Source organism: Monodelphis domestica, chromosome X (assembly GCF_027887165.1).
Source record: "Monodelphis domestica isolate mMonDom1 chromosome X, mMonDom1.pri, whole genome shotgun sequence".
NCBI lineage: Eukaryota > Metazoa > Chordata > Mammalia > Didelphimorphia > Didelphidae > Monodelphis > Monodelphis domestica.
Window position 1 is genome coordinate 65,660,180 of NC_077235.1, and position 16,263 is coordinate 65,676,442.

Below are 16,263 nucleotides of genomic sequence, written 5' to 3' on the forward strand. Positions count from 1 at the left end.
TCTTTGTGGTGGCCCAAAACTGGAAAACGAGGGGATGCCCATCAATTGGGGAATGGCTGAACAAACTGTGGTATATGTTGGTGATGGAGTACTATTGTGCTCAAAGGAATAATAAAGTGGAGAAGTTCCATGGAGACTGGAACAACCTCCAGGAAGTGATGCAGAGCGAGAGGAGCAGAACCAGGAGAACATTGTACACAGAGACAAACACACTGTGGTATCATCGAACGTAATGGACTTCTCCATTAGGGGCGGTGTAATGTCCCTGAACAACTTTCAGGGATCCAGGAGAAAAAAAACACCATTCATAAGCAAAGGATAAACTATGGGAGTGGAAACACCGAGAAAAAGCAACTGCCTGAATACAGAGGTTGAGGGGACATGACAGAGGATAGACTTTAAATGAACACTCTAATGCAAATACTATCAACAAAGCAATGGGTTCAAATCAAGAAAACATCTAATGCCCAGTGGACTTACGCGTCGGCTATGGGGGGTGGGGGGGAGGAAAAGAAAATGATCTATGTCTTTAACGAATAATGCTTGGAAATGATCAAATAAAATATATTAAAAAAAAAAATAAAAAAAATAAAAAAAAATAAAAAAAAAAGACTCTATGGCTTACAAGACTCATCCACAGGGTCGGCCAGTCCTGTGACATCCTGTTTGGGGTAACGAAAAATGAAGAGTAACAAAAGAAGAGATGGACACTATATGAAAAGAGAGAAATAGTGCCAATTTTATTTGCTTCACACAGAACTTTTATAGGCAAAGACTACTTAGACAAAACCCACAGGAATTTATGATTCTTCATTCCAGAAACCCTAACCTTGGTCAAGGGATAGTCAGGTGTTCAAAGGTTAGCCTACATTCTTCCTTTAATGCAAATACAAACAAAGGGAAGAGGGACAGATGAGGGGATAGGCGCCCACCTAATCGCAATTTGGCCTTCATAAATGTTATCCCGCAGTCTTCTTGTTTACTGTTCCATCCTTGGTCCCAAGATGGGCGAAGGTCAATCCTCATCTTTGTCTGAAGCAAAGACAAGCAAGTCCACAACTTTATCTTAAGCAAATACAAATAAAGAAAAGAGGAGGTATTCCTCGACTACAATCATACACTATATTACTGAGGTCATTTACCCCAAGTTTATTCCATTGGTCCTTCCTTCTGTTTCTTAGTCACTAGCATGTCATTTTCATGAATTGGAAAAAAAAACATTAATTGCTCATGGGTAGAAAGAGTGAATATAATAAAAATGAAAATCCTGCCCAAGTGAATTTACTTATTTAGTGCCATACCTATCACCCTACCAAGAAAGATTTTTATAGAATTATAACAAAGTTAATTTGGAAGAACAAAAGATCAAGAATATCAGGGGAACTAATGAAAAAATGTGTTGAATGGAGACCTAGCAGTATCAGATCTTAAACTATATTATTAAGTAGTGATCATGAAAATGACATGCTAGTGACTAAGAAACAGAAGGAAGGACCAATGGAATAAACTTGGGGTAAATGACCTCAGTAATATAGTGTATGATAAACATCCTAGCTTTGAGGACAAGAATCCACTCTTTGACAAAAACTGATGGGAAAACTGGAAAACAGTATGGGAGGGGACAGCTGGGTGATTCAGTGGATTGAGAGTCAGGCCTAGAGAGCAGAGGTCCTAGGTTCAAATCTGGCCTCAGACACTTCCCAGCTGTGTGACTCTGGGCAAGTCACTTGACTCCCATTGCCTAGCCCTTATCACTCTTCTACCTTGGAGCCAAAAGACAAAGTATTGACTCTAAGACAGAAGGTAAGAGTTTTTTTTTTTAAATAACAGTATGGTAGAGATTAAGTTTAGATCTACATCTTACACTGTAACCATGAAAATGTGGTTTGCCAAGACTGTGAATTGCCAAAGCTGTAAAGGTTTTGGCCAAACTGTAAAGATGACTTAAAATCTAAAAATAAGTGGTCACCATGGAAAAATACCCAAATATGAATATACCCAAGTCAGCTGGGTTTTATGGAGGTTTTAATTAATATAAATAAAGGAATTAAGGGAAGGAGAGAGAGAGAGAGAAAGATAAAATAGTCGCAAGAGCCTAGGCCAGAGCCTAAGGGAGAGCAAGTCAGTCTTTATCACTCACCACAAGATTGCTTTCAAGCAAGCTCCAAACCTCTGAACTCCCACTCCAACTAATTCCAATCCAAAAACTCCCTCCAACTCAATAAGTCCCTTCCTTTTAAAGAAATTTTCTCTTATGTCACCTCTAAATTTTCACATCTACCAATCACAGTAGAAGCTTTTCCCCTGGCCTGCCCATTCTTAGTTCTCATTTTCTTTTGTTCTCACCTTCTCTGGTTAGATAAAATCTATTGAGTACTTCACACCTCTTTTGTTAAGCTTGCCTTTTGTAAGTTGCTTGACCTTTTAGGTACTAATTTAACTTTTATAGGTACTGAGCACCTTTTTGTATTAGATCTAAAAATAGACCTAGCTTAAGGATTAAGCTTCACTATAAGTATGAGTTAGGGACTTTTCATTGTTCAACCAGGAGTTTTCAACTTTATCTTCCCCTAAGGCACTGTCTGAGTAGGGTGGAGTAATTCTAAAAGTTCTCAATACATTCCTGATCAAGTATCTCCATTGTCAAAATAGGGGAAAAAAGTTGACCAAATCTTCTAAGGTACAGTCTGAGCAGTTTTAAGATTCACAACACCCTATACCAAATTTAAAATGGGTAAATGACTTAAATATAAAAAAGGAAATTTTAAGTAAATTATGTGAACATAGAAAAGTATACTTGTCAGATCTATGAGAAAGTTAAGCTTTCAAGACCAAACAAGAGATAGAGAATATTACAAAATGTAAAATGAATAATTATGATTACATTAAATGTTTTTGTACAAACACAATCAATGTAACCAAAATGAGAAGGGAAGCAACAAATTGGAAAAGTCTATAACAGAAACCTCTGACAAAGGTCTAATTTCTCATATTCATAAGGAGTTAAATCGATTGTAAATCAAGCCATTCTCCAATTGATAAATGGGCAAGAGACATGAACAGGCACTTTTCAGATAAAGAAATCAAAAGTATCAATAAGGACATGAGTTCTAAATCTCTCATAAGTAGAGAAATGCAAATCAAAACACCTCTGAGGTACCACCTCACACCTAGCAGACTGGCCAATAGGGCAACAAAGGAAAGTGATAAATGTAGGAGGGGATGTGACAAAGGAGTTGTGATTTGATCTCACCATTCTAGAAGGCAATTGGAACTATGCCCAAGGGCTTTAAAAGACTGCCTGTCCTTTGATCCAACAATACCATTACTGGGTTTTTACCCCAAAGAGATAATTAGGGAAAAGACTTGTACAAAAATATTTATAACTGCGCTCTTTGTAGTGCCAAAAAAAAATTTGGGAAACTGAAAGTATTTAATGATTCCAGTTTACATAAGATTAGTACCTGATCAAATCTTAAGTAACCATTTGTTCTTAGAAGTCTTTCCAATTGTATCAGAGACCTCTTCCCAGGTAGCTCAGACCAAGGCTAGAGTTAAACTTTTGTATCCATTGTAAAGCATCAGACTTTCCCTGACAATCCAGCCCTGGACTCCTCATTTCCTTGAGGTCATTGTAAAGCTAATCAGTCATCATTCCCTGTCCTTTATTCCCCAACAGCTATATAAGACCCTCAAGTTTTATTACTCTTTGGAAAATTTCTGGGTTGGGGAATATTTTCCAAGAGACACTGTTCCCAGAGTCTCAGAGCTTTGACTCTGTGTGGTATGAAGGTCTTGACTCTGGGTGGTGGAGGAATCTTGAGCACACTCTGGTCCCGATTAAAGACTTGGCCTTTCTAACTGCTTTAGTGTTTGTGTGTTTTCCAAAGTTGACACCTGGAACCAAACCTCCATCTCATTTCCTAGTCTGCAGCTTGATACTCAAGTGCCCCCAGAGTTCTATTCTCTTATTTGAAAGTTAGTACCGTACCTGTTACATAGTAAGTACCCAATAAATAGCACAATTCTGTCTGTCTGTCTGTGTATCTGTCTATCTCTTTGTCTCTCTGTCTGTGGTTTATTCTTGTCTCTTTGTTCATCACTCTGTCTGTCTGTCTGTCTTTTCTTTAGTCTGGCATTTTAAGTGAGTACTGTGTAATTAGAATTTTGAAGCTCAGGATTTGCTTTCCCAGCCTCCCACTTTTGTTTTGTTACATTCATCAGTTTTGGGAATAAAGTTTGTGTGTGACACACACCCTCTCTTCTCTTTTCCTGTGAACGTGGCTGGGAAAGTTGGCTGTACTTAGCCTTTTACTTTTGTCCTTTTATTCCTTCTGCTTCAAGTAATTATTATTAAATCTTATAAAATCTAATTCTTGGAGTCATTGGATATTGATTTAAATTTACAGTATCAAGATTTTCCTGTATTTGAATAACGTGACACTCTGTGTGACCTTGGGCTAGTCACTACCCCCCACCTCCTCCCACACCACTAGGACTTGGGGCAGTCTTTTTCTTTACAAGCAGCAAAAAGCTGAGTGGAGGCTCAGTGGGTCCCTTTCCCCAGCAGACCTCCCCTCTTGCTCCCTCCCCCAAAATTTTGGATGAGAGATAAAGAGTATACTCACCAGGACAGTACTTTTCTCGTAGTCACAGCTCTTCCAAGGGAACTATTGTCTTCCTCTGCCTCCACATTCTCTCCTGTCTGGCTCTGCTCTTCCCTGAGCTTCAGAAATGTGGAATTAAGATCAGCTTCTGTGAAGTCACTGGCTCTGTTACCAAACATTCCCTTGTTGCTATGACAATTGGGCCCAAACAAACCTCACTCTCAGCCAGGTGAGGCTTGTCACCCTTGACACTGTACTCTCCTAAGAGGAAGTTGGGTAACTGAGTGAATTTACCCCCTCTCACTGACATCTCTCCTTGACCACAGAGAGAATCCAGTGTCCTCTTTGTCACCAGGGCTCCCCTCATCCCTGGTTTATTGCTATTCTCTCACCTATGCCTCTGCTTCTCTTGCTTATTAAACTCTTGCAGACTCAGTTTCCTTATTTTTTCATTTGAAGGAGTTTAGTCAATTTAGAACATTATTCCTTGGTTATAATAATCACATTATTTCCCTCTCTTCCCTCCTCCCACTCTTCCCACAACCAACACACACTTTCATTGGGTATTACATGTGTCCTTGATCAGAATCCATTTTTCATGTTGTTTACACTAGGATGTTCATTTAGAGTCTACATCCCCAACCATATCCCTATGACCCATGTATTCAAGCAGTTGTTTTTCTTTGGTATTTTTACTCCCACACTGTTTCCTCTGGGTGTGGATAGTGGTTTTTCTCATAAATTCCTCCTAGGTGTTCAGGATCACTGTACTGCCACTAATGGAGAAGTCCATTACCTTCGATTGTACCACAGTGTATCAGTCTCTGTGTAACTATGGGAGTGGAAACACCGAGGAAAAGCAACTGCCTGAATACAGTGGTTGAGGGGACATGACAGAGGAGAGACTCTAGATGAACACTCTAATGCAAATATTATCAACAAAGCAATGGGTTTAAATCAAGAAAACATCTAATGCCCAGTAGATTTACGCGTCGGCTATGGGGGTTGGAGGGGAGGAAAAGAAAATGATCTATGTCTTTAACGAATAATGCTTGGAAATGATCAAATAAAATATATTTTAAAAAAAGAAAATGATTTTTGCATCCAAGAAATAAAGTGTGAAATTGACCAAATAAAAATAATGTTTTTTTTAAAAAAGAGTGATAGCTTGGACTCCTCATTGCCTATTTTAATACCTTCAATTTCTTTTTCTTCTCTAATTGCTGCAGCTAAAGTTTCTAGTACAATGTTAAATAATAGAGGTGGTCTTATTGGGAAGGCTTCTAGTTTGTCCCCATTGCAGGTGATGATGTTCCCTGGTACTGTGTATACTTGGCATTCCCACTTTTCTGTCATTCCTGGTCTTTACTCAATCTTTTTTGTTGCCTCCCTCCTCTTTCCTAGGACCAGGACAGAGATTCCTTGAATTAATAATAATGACAGAAGAATTCATTTTTCTGAGATGGAGAAAACCTTACCAAAGCTGTATAGGGAATGCCAATGCTGATTATTCTCATTTTTAAAATAAGGAAACTTGAGTCTGAAAGAGGTTAATAGGCAAGAATGGCAGAGGCATAGATGAGAGAATAGCAATAAACCAGGGATGAAGGGAGCCCTGGTGACAAAAAGGACACAGGATTCTCTCTGTGGTCAAGGAGATGGCAGTGAGAGGGGTAAATTCACTCACTTACCCATGGTCCTCTTTGGAGAGTGCAGTGCCAAGGGTGACAAGCCTCACCTGCCTGAGATTCAGGTTTGTTTGGGCCCCATTGTCACAGCAACAAGGGAATGTTTGGTAACAAAGCCAGTGATCTCACAGAAGCTGGTGATAGCCCCACCTTCTTGAAGCTCAGGGAAGAGCAGAGCCATCCAGGAGAGAACTTGGAGGAAGAGGAAGACAATATAGATTCCTTGGAAGAGCTGTGAGTACTAGAAAAGTTCTGTCCTGGTGAGTGTACTCCTTAGCACTCATCCAAAAATTTGGGGGAGTGAGCAAGAGGGGAGGTCTGATGGGGAAAGGGACCCCCTGAGCCTCCACTCAGCTTTTTGCTGCTTGTAAAGAAAAAGACTGCCACCAAGCCCTAGTGGTGTGGGAGGAGGTGGGGGGAGGGGTAGTGACTAGCCCAAGGTCACACAGAGTGTCACATTATTCAAATACAGGAAAATTTTAAATTTAAATTGAAATGTAAATTTAAATTAATATCCAATGACTCCAAGTCATTATTATATATTTAATAAGATTTATTAGTAATCACTTGAAGCAGAAGGAATAAAAGGAAAAAAGGAAAAGGCTAAATGTAGCCAGCTTTCCCAGCCATGTTCACAGGAAAAGAGAGAGAGGGTGTGTGTCACACACAAACTTTATCCCCGAAACAAATGGATATAAGATGAAAACAAAAGTGAGATGCTGGGAGAGAGAATCCTGGGGTTCAAAATTCTAATTGCACAATACTCACTTAAAATGACAGACTAAACAAAAGGCAGATGGACAGAGAGACAGACAGAGAGATGAACAAAGATACAGACTGATGAATAGACAACAGACAGAGAGACAAATAGACAGATAGATAGACAGACAGAATTGTGCTATTTATTGGGTACTTATTATGTAACAGGTACTGTGCTAAGTGTTTAAGCATCCAAAGAAGAGGAAACAACCCTTGCCCTTAGTAAGCCGATAAGAGAATAGAACTCTGGGGGCACCAGAGTGTCAAACTGCAGACTAGGAAATGAGATGGAGGTTTGGTTCCTGGTGTCAGTTTTGGAAAACACACAAACACTAAAGCAGTTAGAAAGGCCAAGTCTTTAATCAGGACCAGACTGTGCTCAAGATTCCTCCACCACCCAGAGTCAAGACCTTCATACCACACAGAGTCAAAGCTCTGAGACTCTGGGAACAGTGTCTCTTGGAAAACAACCCCCACCCTAGAAATTTTCCAAAGAGTAACTAAACTTGGGGGTCTTATATACCTTTTGGGGAATAAAGGACAGGAAAGGATGACTGATTAGCTTTACAATGGCCTCAAGGAAATGAGAAATCCAGGGCTGGATTGTCAGGGAAAGTCTGATACTTTACAATGGATATAAAAGGATAATTCTAGGCTTAGTCTGGGCTCCCTGGGAAGAGGTCTCTGATACAATTGGAAAGACCTCTAAGAACAAAATGTTTGATTTAAGATTTGATTATGTACTAATCTGATATAAACTGAGACCATTAAATACTTTCAGTTTTCCAAAATTTTTAGCACTACAAAGAGTGCAGTTATAAATATTTTTGTACGAGTCTTTTCCCTTATTATCACTTTGGAGTAAAAACCCAGCACCAGTGAGATCAAATCACAACTACACCAGCAATGCATTAGTTTCCCAACTTTGCCACATCCCCTCCAACATTTAACACTTTCCCAAAGGGTGGGAAAAGAATGTCTGCCCTTTGATCAAGCCATAGAACTGCTGGGTTTATACGCATATGCTAAGGACTTTCTTTGTTTTTGGTAGCTTCCACTATTGTATTAGAACCTTTCTCAGGAAGGTCAGAGCTGGGCATGAACCCTCCTTTAGTAACTTTGTAAGCAGCCCCTTCTCTTGCACCCTAGCTTCTAGCTATGATTGTATCCCGTCACTGTAGTTTGAACACTCCCATTTTCCTTGTAGCCATAGTGATGTCCATCATCTTTCCCTGCCCCTGGATTTCCAAAGGGTCTAGAGGTTCCCCAAGTTCTTTTGTTCCCCTGAGTCCATCCTGAGTCAGTGGCACTTCCAGGGGCTGGTGACCAGGGCGTCTTGACTCTGTGCAGTCTTGGGAAGCAGCTCTGTTGTCGCATTAATAGCGCGAACCCCTTTTCCCTTGATTAAAGAGTGATTTTGACTATTTGATAGTTCTGCGTTTTTTCTAGTTGACATTAATGGAGGCCCCAGGGAGATCCGATGTCCCCGTGGCCTGAGCCCTCCAGCTAACAAGGACCCCAGACTTGAGGTACCTCACCCAACCCATTTGGGGTTGGGTCAGGAGTCCGGTTGGCTAGGGCCAGGTAAGTGGCTCTCGGAGGTAGGACTCGCATCTCTGGTTTGGGAGTGACTCGCTCTTTAATTAAGGGATCCTTAGTCCAGTGTCTGTGGGGTACACAGCCTCATGGTCCATAGCCACTGGAGCTTTTGGACGTGAGTCCAAAAGCTTATCTCTTTTTTTTTTCTTTTAAAAATTTATTTTGTTAAACATTTCAAATTGCATATAAACATTTTTATAGCATGCATTTAAAAACATTTTGACTTTCAGTTTTTTCCTTCCCTCTAACTCTCCCCTCCCCATTATTGAAACAAGCAATATAACGAAGATTATACATGTGAAATCACACAAAATATTTCCACTTGAGCCATGTTGTAAAAGAAAACACAGACATAAATAGACACACATATCCATACACAATTCAAGAAAAATAAAGACACTTTTAAAAAGTATGTTTCATTCTGCACTCAAAAGTTCTCCAGTTCTGTCTCTGGAGTTGGATAGAATGAGTTTTTTGGAATTTTCCTGGATCATTGATTTGATCAATAACTAAATCTTTCACATTTGATGAGCCTTATAGTGTTGCTGTTACTGTTTACAATGTTGTCTTGGTTCTGTTTACTTCACTTGTATCAAGTTGTGGAAGAACTTTCTGTCAGTGAGATCTATTAAAAATGGAATGACCTGATTTCTGTTTGTGGTACTATTATTTTGGTCATAGATTCTTGAATGGGAGACCTTAAATTTACCTAGCTCGATAGTCCACAAAATGCAAAATTTCAACAACTGTACGTTCAGATACGGATCCCCATCATTAGGAAGTATTCAAGTAATGTCTGTGGATATCGCAGAGACAGGTTTTTGAGGAAAGATAAGCTTAATTTTAGACACAATGGTGAAGTGATCGTAGAATATCCAAATGGAGATGTGCATAAAGGAGCTGCAAACATGCTCAAGTTGGGATAGGGCTCAAGACTAGATAGAGTTTTGGAAACTCATTTGAGTGTCACACTTGAAATCAGGACACTTGTTTGAATTCCATCCCTAACACTGAGTAGCTTTGTTCTTTGTTAAGACCAATGACATTGCAAGGATGATGTCTTCTTGACTTGGTTTTAACTTAGTTACACAAAGTTGTCTATTCTCTCGATCAAAGTCTAGTGGCAGGACAAAAGTCAAGATGATTGACTGGCAATGGCTCAACATGCCATAGATGGATGGCCTCAGTGTCTTCCATTTGACTACGTTTGATGTCTTCCACATGAGCTGCTTGGAGCAGACATCCCCCCTCAATTATTAGCTGTGTAATCATGAATAATTTGATTAAATTCTTTGAGACTCAGTTTTCTTTCTTCTATGAAGACGGGGAAAATACTTGCATTACCTATCTCAGTGGATCATTTAGAGGAAAATGCTATGTAAAATTTATAAGTGTTGTATAAGTGTGAGTTATTATTACCATCTAGAATTGAACAGTACCACCCCACAAGCAGCATATATTCTATGGATAGAATGTGTACGTAGCTAAGTACATAAAATACAGATAAGTATTGTAAGGTTGAGTGAAACAAGAAAGAATGGAGGACCAAAAACTGTGTGGGTCAATGTTTATATTTAAAGGCTTAAAAAGAGAAGAGGAATTAAACAAGTTAGAAAGGTAGGAAGAAAGTCAGTCGTAAAGTAAAGAAAAAACCAAGAGGAAAGTTTCAGAAAGGAGATGATGTGGTCCATGTTGTGAGATTCTGCAGAGTCAAAACAAGTGATGACTGAGTAAGAGGCCCCTGGATTAGAGTTCTGAGTAGAATGTTGGCAGTCCTTTAAGAGTGTATTTTCACTATAGTGGAGAGAGTGAAGGCAGATGGGAGAGGATTAAGGAGATTAAAGAGAGTGAGAGAGTCGAGACAGTAGCCATAAAATACACATTGAAGATGTTTGACAGAGAGGAGAAATAGGATGATAGTTATTGGTCTACTGAAAAAATTTTCATTTCAAATGTTTTTATTATCAGCTTTAGTATCAGCAAACACATTTTAAAATACAATGAACAAAAAAAAGCATTCTATATGAAACCCTAACTATTGTTTGTTTTTTAAAAATGGTGTATTTTAAAAGGCTAGGCACAATGCTTGGCACATAGTAGGTATTTAGTGTTTATTGATTGATTGGTATGACAGAACCAACATCACTCTGATTTTCTGTGTCCATTTCTGAACTTCCTTCTGTTTTGTTTTATGTGTTTTTGTTTCACTAATGTTGTTTGTTTTTTGTTTTTGCATTATTATCATCCACTCTCTCCTTCCCCCTTAGTAAAAGTTTCCTCTTAGAGCAAAATAAGGTTAGTCAAGCAAAATAAATGGACATATTTGCTCAGAAATGTATATTATATTATGCACCCCTAGGGGAAGTATGTTGCATTATCTGTCTTCTGGAGTTAGAATTGGTTATTGCATTTATCAGTTTTTAAAATCATTGAAAGTTGTTTTCTTTTACATTGTTATAATCAGTATATAAATTGTTCTAGTTCTCTTCATTCTGTATCAGTTAACAGCTTTCCAGATTTCTCTGAATTTTCTTTTATAATTTCTTACAGTACAATAATATTCCAATTTCTGTGTATCATAAATTATGTAGCTATTTTCTGATTGATAAGTACATGCTTTGTTTTCAGTTATTTGTTAACAACTAAAATTTCTGCTATAGATTAAAAAAAAATCTTTAGCAGCACCAGAAGATTGCAATCTGGTTTCTTCCAGGGCAACATGCATCATCTTACAAGGGGTCTCCCTACAAATATTTTGACGTTTAGATTCTTCACTGCTTGTCTTTGACTTCTTTGGGCCCAGTAATTGCTTTGTTGAATCACAGTTTAATGACTTTTTTAGTTTATTTTCTAATTGTACTGGTTTAGGGTAGTGAGATAAGTAGAGAAGGAGAGACTAAAGATGTTGGAGAGAAGTTATAATTGATGAAGCAAGGTCTCAGAAGGTAGATGTCAACAGGTAAACTGAGGATAAACAGTGGAATTGGGTTTAGGAGAAAGAAATGTTCATTCCCTCAGTGAATAGGAGCATGTGGATAGGATAGGTGAACACATAGAATTAGAGAGAGAAAATTTGGGTTGACTTCTCTACTTGATCACAGTATTTCCCCCCCCAATAAAGTAGTAGATAGGGCCTTTTGCTTCAAATGGGGACAGTTGGTATACAGAGGTCAGGATTTAGGGAACTTTGGGGAGAGTTTTATACTACACATTTATGCTATTCATTCCCCTCATAAAATATCAAGTGGCAATTTAATTGGCAAACAGAGAATTCCCCCCCCCCCCCCGCTGTTTTCTTGAACTAACAACCAAAGCATCTGGCCACAGGAATAGTTTTAATTCCCTCTTCTGGTCCTTGTGTCCTCTTCTTCCTGAAAACAAGCTGAACTGAAGTCTTAAGGAATGGCAGGACTATCTTACTGTAGGAATTAAATTTATGGTTGGCCTAAATATAAGAGAATGTGGTTGCTGATTTTAAAATTAATACAGCTCAAGTCATAATGAATTTTTTAGCAGCTTTATTTACAAAAAGAGGTAAAGAGTAAAAGAGAAATGTGAAAGAGGGTAGAGTAAGAAGTCTATCTTATCACCCTAAATGTTGCTCCAGTCTCCAGCTCAATCCACCACTAGCTCGTTAGCTGGAGGGCTTGGTATTGAATTAAGCAAGACTTTCACCCGTTCAGCCTCCTCCAGGAGGGAGGTTTCTTTGATGCTAAATCTCTCCAGAAGCCAGGAAAGGAAGGGTCAGCTTTTTTCATTCACCCAATCCAAAGTCCAAAAGGAGAAGATCCAAGAGCAGTCTTGCCAGAAGCAGTTCAAGTGTCAGAGTCCCAGGTCCAAGTGAAGCTGAAGACCAAAGTCGCAAGTCAAAGTCCTGGAGGAGAAGCTCCTCCCTGCCCTAGATTTAGGCTGAAGGCTCCTGACAGGAAGTTCAGGCTTTTTTTTTTTAAATATATTTTATTTGATCATTTCCAAGCATTATTCCTTAAAGACATAGATCATTTTCTTTTCCTCCCCCCCCACCCCCCATAGCTGACGCGTAAGTCCACTGGGCATTAGATGTTTTCTTGATTTGAACCCATTGCTTTGTTGATAGTATTTGCATTAGAGTGTTCATTTAGAGTCTATCCTCTGTCATGTCCCCTCAACCTCTGTATTCAGGCAGTTGCTTTTTCTCGGTGTTTCCACTCCCATAGTTTATCCTTTGCTTATGAATGGTGTTTTTTTCTCCTGGATCCCTGCAGATTGTTCAGGGACATTACACCGCCACTAATGGAGAAGTCCATTACGTTCGATTATACCACAGTGTATTAGTCTCTGTGTACAATGTTCTCCTGGTTCTGCTCCTCTCGCTCTGCATCACTTCCTGGAGGTTGTTCCAGTCTCCATGGAACTTCTCCACTTTATTATTCCTTTTAGCACAATAGTACTCCATCACCAACATATACCACAGTTTGTTCAGCCCAAAAGCTTATCTCTTGTCCCAAATATTGGTGGGGGCAGTCAGCAGCCCAGTGGGGGCGGTCAGCAGCCCAAAGAAGCACCTAGAAATACGATCGCAAGTTACCTGGTTTCGAAGTATGGACCTGATGCAAGCAAGTAATTGGATAAATGGTAAACAGTGACAAAGGCCAATCCGCAGGTAAGCTGTCAAAGGTGAGGTTCACTTAACGAGGAAAAGATAATTGTTTCTATGGTCTGTTTTAAGCAAAGCAGGTCGAGAAATTGAAGAAGACGAAAGAGAAGTCTTCAGCCAAAGGCTCGAGGAATGCACCCGAGGAAAAACCAGGTCAGAAGGGTCCATAGACCAAAAGGGTAAGAACAAGAGAGAGGTGAGGGCCAGGAGAGCTGGTCAGAGGCGTGAATGGTTGGCTGAACGCTTTGAATGGGAAACTCGAGTTGGAGTGTGAGAGCCTCAGCTTTCACTTGAGGGTCTGAGTAACTGTTTTAAATTGACTAAAATAGAGAAAGCTTCTTCATGAATTGAGATGCCATGGCTTGAGGTTTAAATGGTTACAAAGTTTTGAGAAAAAAAGCTTTTCATAGAAGTTTAAGAACTTAAGTTCTGGATTTCTTCACAAATTTTTTTTTCTGTGGGCCTTTGCTTATATTGTATGTCTAATGGGTTTCTTAGGCGGAGACTTCGCTAATAACTTCAAATGCTGGTGATTTAAGTGTTAGCCAATAATGTCTGAAAGCTGTGTTAACAATGAATTCCTCCCAAAGGTGAAGAGGCGAGACTGGAGCTGGCGATCCAGCAGGAGGCAAAAGGAGGTCCAGAAATTCTTAACTTTAAGGTCCAATTTTTCTTCCCAAAGTTTTGGTCTGGTTAATGTGTAAAATATTGTGTATCAAGTGTGGTTAATATTGGTAACAAGGTGCGTTGTATTCTAGGTACTAACCTGGTTATCTGAGTGCTAGAATTTCACATTTTTTAGCTGTTAAATGTTTTCCAATAGCAACGCGTGTGTGTGAGTTCTGGAGTAAAGAAAGTTCATTTTAGGATGGTCAACTGCCGACCTGACCGGTCATTGAATTGTGGTAAATGACAAGAAATATTGGGGAAAAGGCAGCGCTTTGAAGGGTGAGGAAACCCTGAACACTTTAAATTGACCAACAAATTTCCTCTCTAGGAGCACCTTTAGCCTTGGGCCAAAGTGGTTTAAGGCAAGGATAAGAGGAAGGCAAACTTGGAGCCCAAAGTAAATTGGAGCAGGAAAAAAAAGAGAGAGAGGGAGAGAGAAAAGAAAGGAATTGTAGAGGTATTCAGTTAAAGGCAGGGTAGAGATTGGAAGTTTCAAGACCTGGTCCTGTCATTCCAAGTATCTCTATTGTATCAATTCTAAAATCAATCATGACTCAAAGAACTTCCTGTTCTATGCTTAAGCATAGGTCAAAGCCCTTTCCATTGTTCAGCAAAAGGTTTCTGTCCTAAAGTAATCTTAAGTAGGGAGGAGAAAGACCCTCCCATGCCAAGGGGGGTTCACATTCCAATAGACTATCAGTAGGAAATTTGTCAAGTATGAACTTTCTCAATGGTGAAATTTCCAACATTTATAAGTCTAAGAAATTTTAAGGTTTACAGGTGCAAGAGAAGGGGCTGCTTACAAAGTTACTAAAGGATGGTTCATGCCCAGGTCTGACCTTCCTGAGAGAGGTTCTAACACAATAGGGGACGCTACCTAAAATAAAGAATGTCCTTAGCATATGCTTATCTCGCCCAACCAGGGTCATCATTTCCCTTCAGGGTAGATTCCATGGGAACAGGGAACAAGGACAAGCTTTTGGGGTCTCCAATCTATGAGCTAAATCTAAAATTGGGGTTCATCAGATCCCACTAGGCCACAAGTTTGGGATTCCTAAATTCCATGTTGACACCCCCCCCCTTTTGGTCAAGACCGAACGTCGCTGACTAACCAAATGGACAAATGGGTATCCCTAATGGTGGGAAAGCTCAGGGACACAGGTTTGGGGAACTGGCATTTGGGGGCATTCCCCAATATCTCCGGCGCATTGACATTTGAGCCAGAAAGGCAGGCCGTCTGCCTTTGGCCAAGAGAGTTACTAACAATCAAACAGGACCCCATTTCCCAAAGTCTTAAGTCTTTCACATCTGGTGGCCCCTGATGATGCCTTCAGCCTCGTCTTGCAGACTTCTGTCCTCCTTTGGTATCAGCCAGCTTCCCTGCTGCTCCTGCTGCAAGAGAGAGAGAGAAAACTAAGAGAAATCCGTTAACATGTTCTTTAACAGGACTTGACCTATTTGCTTACTCACTACAAAGACTATCCACGCTGCTAACCTTAAATCTGCCACCCCATCTCTTTCTTCTAGCAATGTCTTTTCCACACAAATTATAAAATTAGGTCATTTACATGCTTAGTCAGAAAGATTGCCTCACTTTACCTAAATATAAAATCCTACAAACTATAGAAGTATAAAAGCAGAAACAGAATCCACATCTCAGGTTACTCAGGACTTTATGAATCTGGGAGTGGCCCCACCTCCTGTTTGTGGCCAAAAATTAATATTTGTCTACCACCAAGTAATATGCTAACTAGATATTCTATCAGCCAAAAATCTAAACCACATTAGAATGACTTTCATGGCAATTTCAGCTTCAAAACGAATTTTAAAGTCAAACTTAAGTTTCAGTATTGGAAAGAACTCCAAAACTTCTCACGATTACAAATGCTTCTAGTTTTCCTTAATTTTAAAACCTCTCACACCCCCGCCTTTGGGGAGGCTGAGATGCTAGGGATTTTGCAACTGTTTTCATTCACCTTCAACTACTTAAAATCATAGCCATGCTTACATATCTTAGGTTTTTTACTTCTATTAACTATTACCTAGTATGAAAAAAATGTTGCAACTGAGTCAGCTAATGGAAAGCCTGTAGATAAAAATTTGTTAAAATAATTCTTCTGACAGTTTTGGGGACACATTTCATTCTCCTGAGTATTTATTCATTGGCAATAAGGGCTCATTTACCATTGAACTTCTGCCTAAATCTATAGGTGAATGGATTAGCTTTCCTAGTCACAAAGGTTCTCTTCTTATCTCCCTGTTTCCTGCCTTGAGGCTTCAAAATGCATAAACTTTAGGGGTACTG